Below are 10,890 nucleotides of genomic sequence, written 5' to 3'. Positions count from 1 at the left end.
TAACCGAATGGGCCCCATTTAACCTAATCTTTCCATGCTGTGCCTTGGTGGCAGCTGCCCCAAGCTTTAGTGCATCTCTCATCACGTGGTCCTGCACCTGGGAATATACCAGCCTGCAACACTTGGTCAGGGTTAACTCCTTGTTCTGGAAGACCAACAAGATTCGGGCAGACCGAAGAGCATCTTTCACTGAGCAGATCATTCTCCAAATGCAGTCGATGCTTGCCTTGAAATACATCCTGGGGAACACACTGTAGAGCATCAGGGAGCTGCTCGGGATGAACCTCAACAAAACCCATTGCATCATTCGCCAGACTTCCAGAAGGAGATGTATGGCAGTCTCATCACCCTCACAGCTGCTTCAAGGGCAGCGTGTGGTGAGCAGAGAGTCTGGGCTTATATAAAGGATCTCCCTTCACGCCAACAGCCAAGCGATGTCTTGGGGCTTGTTGGAAAGTTCCTGCAATGAGACATTCTGCCAAATCACTTTGACAGTCTGCTCAGGACTCACAACCCAACAGGATCCACCCTGTCCTATGCCAACACCATCTCAAGGATATTACATGCTGACCACTTCTAGCTGCACTTGTGGTCAAAGCTGCTTTTCTTTGCAAAGTTCTCCATGAAGGACAGGGGAATCACAGCAGTCTGATTACTTGGAACATTTTATTGCAACAAGGCCAGTCCTACCCTTCATAACCGGGGACATGTAGAGCTTCAGTACATAGTGACACTTAGTGTTTGTCCACCCAGGGTGAAATTACGGCTTGATGCAGCTGCACACAAAGGTGGCCATCAGGATGATGGCAGCTTTGGATGCATTCCTCCTCCCCACATCCAGTGTTTTGTACATGGCGTCCCTGAGGACATGGTACATCTTCACATGCTTCACAGTGATAATGCCTGCTGCACACTCCTCCCCATCTGATTCACAGGGAAGCTGCCAGAATCCTGATCACTTTTGAAACTGCACGTGCAACACCCAGGATGTTAATGGTCTTTGAAACCAAGTGCATATCTACCAAGAACAAGCTTCAGGGTCCTGGACATCTCTCTCTGAAAGCACACTCAAAAATTTTCAGTGAATAGAGCTTGGCACAGAAGGTATTCATATTTCAGACAGAATCTGTGTTGTTTATGGAGCTATTATATTTTTGATTTATCTGTGGGACTTGGGCGTTGCTGGCTGGCCAGCATTGAAAGCCCATCCCTATTTGCCCTTGAGAAGGTGACGGTGAGCTGCCACTTTGAATCGCTTCCTGTGGATTGACCCACAATGTCGGTCGGGAGGGAGGGTATTCCAGGATTTTGACCCGACAACTGTGAAGGAATGGGTGGTATATTTCCAAGTCTGGGTGGTGAGTGACTTGGAGGGGAACTTACAGATAACAGTGTTCCCAAGTACCTACTGCCCTTGTCCTTCGAGATGGAAGGGGTTGTGGGTTTGGAAGGTGTTGTCTAAGGTTCTTTGATGAATTCTGCAGTGCATCTTGTAGATAGTACACACTTCTGTGACTGAGCTCCAGGAGAGGGACTGAATGTTTGTGGATGTGGTGCCAATCAAGTGGGTTGCTTTGCCTGGATGGTGTCAAGCTTTTTGAGTGTTGTTGGAGCTGCACCCATCCAGGCAAGTGGGGAATGTTCCATCACTGCTCGCTGTTACTCGCTGCAGTATCCCTGGTCTTTGACCTGCTCTTGTAGCCACTGTGTTCATGTGGTGAGCCCAGTTGAGTTTCTGGTCAATGGTAACCCCAAGGATATTGACAGTGGGGGAATTCAGTGATGGTAATACTGTAGAATGTCCAGGGGTGATGGTTAGAGTGTCTCTTATTGGTGATGGTCATTGTCTGGCATTTGTGTGGTGTGAATGTTACTTGCCACTTGTTGGCCAAAGCCTGGATATTCTCCAGATCTTGTTGCATTTGGGCACGGACTGTTTCAGTATCTGAGGAGTCGCAAATGGTGCTGAACACTGTAATCATTGGCAAACATCCCCACTTCTGACCATATGACAGAGGGAAGGTCATTGATGAAGCAGCTGAAGATTGTTGGGACTCTTGCAGAGATGTCCTGGAGCTGAGATGACTGACCCTCCTCAACCACAACCATCTTCCTTTGTGCCAGGTATGACTTTAACCAGTGAAGTGTTTGCCCCCGACACCCATTGATTACAGTTTTGCCACGGCTCCTTGATGTCATATTCGGTCAAACGTGGCCTTGATGTCAAGGGTGGTCACTCTCTCTGGAATTCAGCTCTCTTGTCCATGTTCGAATGAGATCAGGAGCTGAGTGGGCCTGGTGAAACCCAAAATGGGCGTCACTGAGCAGGTTGTTTTTAGAATTAGATTCCCTACAGTGTGGAAACAGGTCCTTCGTCCCAACAAGTCCACATCAACCCACCACTGAGTAACCCACACAGACCCATTCCCCCTACCCTATAATTTACCCCAACTAATGCACCTAACCTACACATCCCTGAACACAATGGGCAATTTAGCATGACCAGTTCATCTAACCTACACATCTTTGAAGTGTGGGAGGAAACCGGAGCACCCGGAGGAAACCCACACAAACACAAGGAGAACGTGCAAACTCTACACAGACAGTTGCTCAAGGCTGAAATCAAACCCGGGTCCCTGGCACTGCAAGGTAGCAGTGCTAACCACTGAGCTGCTGTGCCATCTCACAGTTTAGCAAGCCATGAGGTTATTGCTGAGAAGATGCTGCTTGCTAGCACTGTTGATGACCCTTTCCATCACTTTACTGATGATGGAGAGTAGACTGATTACCCAGCGGTAATTGGCTGGGTTGGATTTGTCCTGCTTTTTGTGTACAGGATATACCTGGGTAATTGTAGAGTAGATGCTAGTGTTGTTACTGTACTGGAAGAGCTTGGCAAGGGGAGCGGCAAGTTCTGGAGCACACATCCCCAGCACTATTGCCGGAATGTTATCAGGGCCATGGCATTGTAGATTGTGCTGAAGTACAGTTCTGTTGCTGTTGATGGCCCACAGCACCTCATGAATGCCCAGGCTTAAGATGCTAGATCGGTTCGAAGTCTATCCCATTTAGCACGATAATAGTGCCACGTAACACGATCGAGGTTATTCTCAATGTGAAGGCAGGACTTGGTCTCCACAAGGACAGTGCAGTGGGCACTTTTACCAATACAGTCATGGAGAGGTGCTTCTGCACCCAGCAGATTAGTAAGGATGAAGTCAAGTATGTTATTCCCTCTTGTTGGTTCCTTCACCACCTGCTGCAGACCCAGTTATATCCTTTAGGAGCCAACCAGCTTGATTTTAGTATCCTGGGGAATAACTTAAACTGCTTGGTTAAATCTGAATTGTTATCAAAACAGCAACCAAAACTGAGGTATCCATTTCACCTCCAAATGTTACATATTTTCAATTTTCCAGCACATTCTGAGACTGCTGTCTAGTCATCACAGATGCTTGTAATCTCTCAGTTCACAACAGCATTCACTCTCTATTCAAGGTACAGTACATACCCTTAACATGATAACACCTCCCCCCCCCCCCCCCCCCCACCCCCCGCTTAAGAAGAAAAAAGCCATCATAATGAAAAGATGGCTTCATTGTTTTTCTGATTCTTAATCCTGTTACAAAGCACTACATAGGTCATTAATCTCAGTTATACTTGCATATTAATTTCTGTAGAATATGACATTGGAATCTGTCCAATCTTATCTGTACATTTTCCTTTAAATCCACGATAATGCATCTGCAATTACATTTTTACGACCTACATGTATAATTTGTAAAATGAAAGTCTGTAACTTAAGACTCCAACAAAATAGTCTTATATTTTTGTCTTTAAATCTTTCCAAGAATGTAAGGGAATGTAAGGTCAGTGTACACAACTGTCTCTGATTCATTGTTCATCATGTAAACATTAAAATGTTGTAAGGCCAGTAGCATGTACAGCAGTATTAGTCTTCCCCATCTTATTCCTGCATATGGCCTCATACTGCTGTGACAAACCTTTCAACTGGACTCTTTGCTCCTGAGACAGATTCATTAGTCTATCCCTCAAGGATCTCCTCATTAGTTAACGTATTTTGAAGCACATCAAACTCCACAACATCTGGATTTGGTTCTTCATGCTGTGGGCAGTAACTATCACTGTTTCCCCACTTCCCAGTCTCTATTATAATAAGGTTTCAACATATTCACATGACTTTTTTTTCCTATCCTTTACCCGATAGTTTACCTGACTCAACTTTTGCTTAATTTGATAGGGACCACTGAACCTGGCTTTGAAGGGATCTCCTTTCACTGATAACAATATTAATACATCATCCCCATGGGAAAACGTCCAAACTTTATAGTTTTATCTGCCGCCTGCTTCATTCTATGCAGTGCCCTCTTCAGGTGCTGTTTAGCTAACTCACCTACCCAATTTAATCTCTCCCTCACCTCCGATACATAATCCAAATGTGAGATCTCCTACTTCGGCCCTGTCAATTTCTCTTTAATTAATTTCAAAGACCCTCTCACTTCAAGTTCCGGGTATAACTCAAAGGGAGTAAACTGTGTAGATTTGTTTGGGGCATTTCTAATGGCAAACAATATGAATGGGATACCTTTATCCTAATCAGTCGGATAGTCCTGACAGTACACTCTTAACGTAGTCTTCAGGGTCTGTTGCCACCTTTCCAAAGCTCCCTGGGATTCAGGATGGTACGCACTTGATTTAAAGTGCTGTATGCCGAAGCTATCCATGACTTCTGTAAGCAGCCTAGCAATAAAATTAGAGCCTTGGTCTGACTGAATCTCTCACGGAATTAATTCCAGACATGTGGTAGGCAAATCCATTATGGTTAGCAAGTACTGGTTCCGACTCTTCGCTTTGGGGAGGGGACCTACACAATTAATCATAACCCACTTGAAAGGTTTTTCGAATGTGGGAGTTGGCAACAAAGGTACTGGTTTTATTACTGCCTGTGGCTTACCTACCATTTGGCATGTATGACATATACTGCAAAACTTAACCACATCCTTGTGCAGTCCAGGCCAATACAAATGCTGTTGTACCTTAGCTTGAGTCTTCCTCATACCTAGGTGACCTCCTACATGTAATCCATATTCTACCCAGAACACTTCCTGTCTGTATGCTACCGGCAACACAGTCTGGTGCGCTTCTGCCCATTTCTCTTCTGTACTAATTTGCCATGGTCTCCATTTTTGTCTTAGGATTCTATCTTTAAGATAATAACCTCAGGACTACAATCTGATTCCTTTTCTGAGTATGCATCAATATGTATATATCTTTTTATGTCTTATCTGTCTGTTGTAAATCCATTAGCCTTTCAAGGCTAAACACTTCTCCCTGACCCAATACTGTTCAGACTTTTCCTGCACCATTACATCAAACAGGCTGTCTACTAACTGGACATCAACGCCTTTGTTTTTGCTTCGTGCTGTAGCCCATGGTAGTGAGATCCTGTTAGTACGTAGTCTGGAGAAATTCCAGAGTGTTTTTCTTTTAGCTCCTCAGTTTCTTGGTCTTCCTTTAGCTTCTCCACAACAATGGGTGTCACTCCCACCTTGGATCCTGCGAAATCATTCCGAAGAACAAATTGCATTCCTGAAAATCTGTCAGTCATTCCCACTGTTACTTTCCCAATCTTGATTTGGCTGTCCAACCCGATATTACACAGATTAATGCTAACTGTCTGTCCATCTATTCCACAAATTACCAATCTTTTAGGTAACATGTCAGAAAAAGTGCAAATGCTTTCATCTCTTAAAATTAGAGACCGATGAGATCTGATATCTCCCAAAATAGAACATAGACATAGAACGTAGAAAAGTACAGCACAGAACAGGCCCTTTGGCCCACGATGATGTGCCAAGGTTTAATCCTAATGTAAAATAACATAACTTAACCTAAACACCCCTCAACTCACGGCTATCCATGTGCATGTCCAGCAGTCGCTTAAATGTCCCCAATGACTTTGCTTCCACCACCACGCTGGCAACGCATTCCATGCATTCACAGCTCTCTGCATTAAGAACCTACCTTTGATGTCTCCTTTATACCTTCCTCCTAATATCTTCAAACTATGACTCCTCATACCAGTCAATCCTGCCCTGGGGAAAAGTCTCTGGCTATTGACTCTATCTATTCCACTCATTATCTTGTATACCTCGATCAGGTCTCCTCTCTTCCTCCTCGTCTCCAGAGAGAAAAGTCTGAGCTTATTCAACCTTTCTTCATAAGGCAAGCCCTCCAGTCCAGGCAGCATCCTGGTAAACATTCTTTGTACTCTCTCCAAAGCCTCTGTATCTTTCCTACAGTAGGGCGACCAGAACTGGACACAATATTCCAAGTGTGGTCCCATCTGGGACTTGTAGAGCTGTAGCAAAACTTTGCAGCTCTTAAACTTGATGAAGAAAGCCAAAACACCATATGCTTTCTTAACAACCCTATCCACTTTGATGGCAACTTTGAGGGCTCTATGTACTTGCACACCCAGATCCCTCTGTTCCTCCACACTGCCAAGAATCCTGTCTTAAATCCTATATTCAGCATTTAAGTTTGACCTTCTAAATTGCATCACTTCGCATTTATCCAGATTGAACTCCATCTGCCATTTCGCAGCCCAGCTCTGCATCCTGTCTGTCACGCTGCAGCCTGCAGTAGCCCTCAATACTATCGATGACACCTCCAACCTTTGTGTCATCTGCAAATTTACTAACCCATCCCTCAACCTCCTCATCACATCATTTATAAAAAACTACAAAGAGCAGAGGCCCAAGTACAGAGCCCTGCGGGACCCCACTCAACACTGACCTCAAGGCAGAATATTTTCCATCTACAACCACTCTCTGCCTTCTGTCAGCCAACCCAATTCTGAATCCAGATAGCCAAATCTCCCTGTATCCCATACTTCCTGACTTTATGAATGAGCCTACCATGGGGAACCTTATCAAATGCCTTGCTGAAATCCATATACACCACATTCACTGCTTGACCTTCGTCTATCTGTCTTGGCATCTCCTCAAAGAACTCAATAAGATTTGTGAGGCATGACCTGCCCCTCACAAAGCCATGCTGACTGCCTTTAATTACACTATGCTTTGCCAAATAGTCATAAATCCCATCCCTCAGAATTCTTTCCAAAATTTTGCTGACCACAGACATAAGAGGATTTCCCTATTACCCTCCTTGAAAAGAGGAACAACATTCACCTCCTTCTAATCATTTGGTACAACTCCCATGGAGAGTGAGGAGGCAAATATTCTTGCCAGCAGCTTAGCAACCTCCTTTCTTGCTTCCTGGAGCAGCCCAGGATAAATATGGTCTGGCCCAAGCCTGTATCCCAGCTCCTCAAAGTTTTCATTCACAAGTTCTCTTTCCTTGCTGAAAACAGAAGCAAAAAAACTCAGGGCTTCCTCTATCTGCTCAGACTCCATGCACAAGTTCCCTCTGCTATTCCTGATCAGCCCTACCTTCTCCCTGATCATTCATAGAATCATACAGATGTACAGCATGGAAACAGACCCTTTGGTCCAACTCGTTCATGCCGACCAGATATCCCGACCCAATCCAGTCCCACCTGCCAGCACCAGCCCATATTCCTCCAAACCCTTCCTATTCATAGACCCATCCAGCAGCCTTTTAAATGTTGCAATTGTACCAACCTCCACCACTTCCTCTGGCAGCTCATTCCATACACGTACCACCCTCTGTGTGAAAAAGATGCCCCTTAGGTCTCTTTTATATGTTTCCCCTCTCACCCTAAACCTATGCCCTCTAGTTCTGGACTCCCCAACCCCAGGGAAAAGACTTTGCCTATTTACTCTATCCATGCCCCTCATAATTTTGTAAACCTCTATAAGGTCACCCTCAGCCTCCGACGCTCCAGGGAAAACAGCCCCAGCCTGTTCAGCCTCTCCCAGTAGCTCAAATCCTCCAACCCTGGCAACATCCTTGTAAATCTTTTCTGATTGATCACCTGTGCCACTGTCTCATTATTATTGGGTGGCCTATAGACTACTCCCACAGTGACTTCTTCCCCTTACATTCCTGGTCTCCGCCCAAATGGATTCAACATTTTGCTCCTTAGATCCTATTAGGTCTCTCCCTATTGCTCTCATTTCATCCTTAATTAAAAGCATGACCCCACCTCCATTAACTTCCTGCCTATTCTTCCTAATTACCTGATACCCTTGGATATTTAATTCATGAGTCAGGATAGTCACCACCATCCTGCAACCACGTTTCTGTAATGGCAACTAAATCATACCCCTTTTGTACTGATTTGCCCAACAAGTTCATCGACTTTGGAGTATTCAGATAAAGTGCCCTTATACCCACTGTCCCTTTAGAGTCTAGCAATCTTCCTGTCTTCTGCATATGATTCTATCACCCAATTTTCTCTTTTTCTTTTCTAAGTTTTGCTCTGATCTCTGCATTACATCCTTCGGCCTTTCTGCCTAGACTCCATCCTCTTGCCATTTCAGCCTTCCCTTCCTCACAGTCTCCCTACACATTTACACCAACTGCTGCATCTTCTTACCTGACACTCTGGTTCCCACATTGCTGCCAACCTGGTTTAATGCTTCCCCAACAGCTCTAGCAAACCTGTCCTCAAGGATATTGGTCTTCCTCGAGTTCAGGTCCAACCTATCCCTTTTGTACACGTCATACCTTGCCCAGAGGAGAGCCCAATGATCCACAAATCTGAAACCCTGCCTCTTGCACCAACTCTTCAGCCACTCCCCTGTCTGCCATATGTTCCTATCCTTGCCCTCACTAGCACGTGGCACAGGCAGCAATCCAGAGATTACTACCCTTGAGGTCCTTCTTTTTCTCTTACTTCCTAACTTCCTAAATTCAATTTTCAGGTCCTCATCCCTTTTCCTCGCTATGTCTTTGATACCAACTTGTAGCATGACTTCTGGTTGATCATCCTACTCTATAAGAATGCTGCAGACTCAATCCAAGACATCCCTAACCCTGGCAACCCGAGAGGCAACATATCATCCAGGAGTCTCGTTCTCATCCACAGAATCTCTTCTCTCTTCCCCTAACCAATGAATCCCCGACCAATATTGCTCTCCCCACCTGGCCCCCTTCCCTTCTGAGCTACAGGGTCAGAATCAGTGCAAGAAGCCTGGACATAGTGGCTTTCCCTTGGTAAAGTTAAAAATCACACAACACCAAGTTATAGTCCAATAGGTTTAATTGGAAGCACTGGCTTTTGGAGCGCTGCTCCTTCATCAGGTGGTTGTGGGGTACTCCATAACCATCTGATGAAGGAGCAGTGCTCTGAAAGCTAGTGCTTCCTATTAAACCTGTTGGACTATCACCTGGTGTTGTGTGATTTTTAACTTTGTACACCCCAGTCCATCAGCGGCATTTCCCCTGGTAGGTTGTCCCCCACAGCAGTACCCAAAATGGTATTCCTGTTATTGAGGGGAACAGCCACAGGTAGACAGGATAGTGAAGAAGGTGTTTAGCATGCTCTCCTTCATTAGTCTGCATTGAGGAGTTGGGAAGTCATGCTGCAGCTGTACAGGACTTTGGTTAGGTCACTTTTTGGAATATTGTGTGCAATCCTGGTCTCCCTGCTAGAGGAAGGATGTTGTGATATTTGAAAGGGTTTAGATTTACAAGGATGCTGTCAGGGTTGGAGGATATGAGCTACAGGAAGAAGTTGACCAGGCTGGGGCTGTTTTCCCTGTCATGTCAGAAGCTGAGGGGTGACCTTATAGAGGTCTATAAAGTTGTGGGGGGCATGGATAAGGTAAGTAGATCATGTCTGGGGTTGAGGAGTCCAGAACTAGAGATCACAGCTTTAGGTTGAGAGGGGAAAGATTTAATAGGTTACTGAGGGAAACAAGAGAGGAAATAGCTGGAATTTTTCAGATACCTTTGCACCATCCCTGACCACGGGTGAGGACTGGAGAATTGCTAAGGTTGTCCCCTTGTATAACAAGGGTAGCAAGGATACTCCAGATAATTATAGACCAGTGAGCCTGACGTCAATGGTAGGGAGACTGCTGGAAAAGATAATGAGGGATAGGATCCATTTACATTTGGATGAAAATGGGCTTATCAGTGATAGGTAACATGGTTTTGTGCAGAGAAGGTCATGCCTTTCTACCTTAATAGAATCCTTTGAGGAAGTGACAAAGTTGAATGATGAGGTAAGGGCTATTGATGTCATTTAGATGGACTCAGTAAGGCATTTGATAAGATTCCCCATGGTAGGCTGATGGAGAAAGTGAAGTCACATGGGGCCAGGGTGTAAGAGCTAGATGGATAGATAACTGGCTGGCAACAGGGGACAGAGAGTAACAATGGAAGGGAGCTTCTCAAAATGGAGACCTGTGACCAGTGGTGTCCCACAGGGATCCGCAGGGACCACTGTTATTTGTGTGGGTGGTCTGATTAGCAAGTTTGCAGATGACACTAAGATTGTTGGAGTAGCAGATAATGAAGGGACTGTCAAAGAATGCAGCAGAATTTGGATAGATTAGAGAGTTGGGCCGAGAAATGGCAGATGGATTTCAATCTGGGCAATTGCGAGGTGATGCAGTTTGAAAGATTCAATTCAAGAGCAAACTCGCTCGTAAATGGAAAAGCCTGGGGGAGAATTGATGTAGAGAGAGATCTGGGTGTTCAGGCCCATTGTTTCCTGAAGATGGCAACCCAGGTAAATAGAGTGGTCAAGAAGGCATACAGCACGCTTTCCTACATCAGACAGGGTATTGAGTACAAGAGTTGGCAGGTCACGTTACAGTTGTACAAGACTTTGATTCAGCCATAGTTGGAATACTGCGTACAGTTCTGGTCACCAGATTACCAAAAGGACGTGGATGCTTTGGACAGGGTGCAGAGCAGGTTCACCAGGAT

Source organism: Hemiscyllium ocellatum, chromosome 12, assembly GCF_020745735.1.
Source record: "Hemiscyllium ocellatum isolate sHemOce1 chromosome 12, sHemOce1.pat.X.cur, whole genome shotgun sequence".
Classification (NCBI taxonomy): Eukaryota; Metazoa; Chordata; class Chondrichthyes; order Orectolobiformes; family Hemiscylliidae; genus Hemiscyllium; species Hemiscyllium ocellatum.
The sequence above is the reverse complement of the archived record's forward strand: the minus strand, read 5'-3'. Positions refer to the sequence as shown.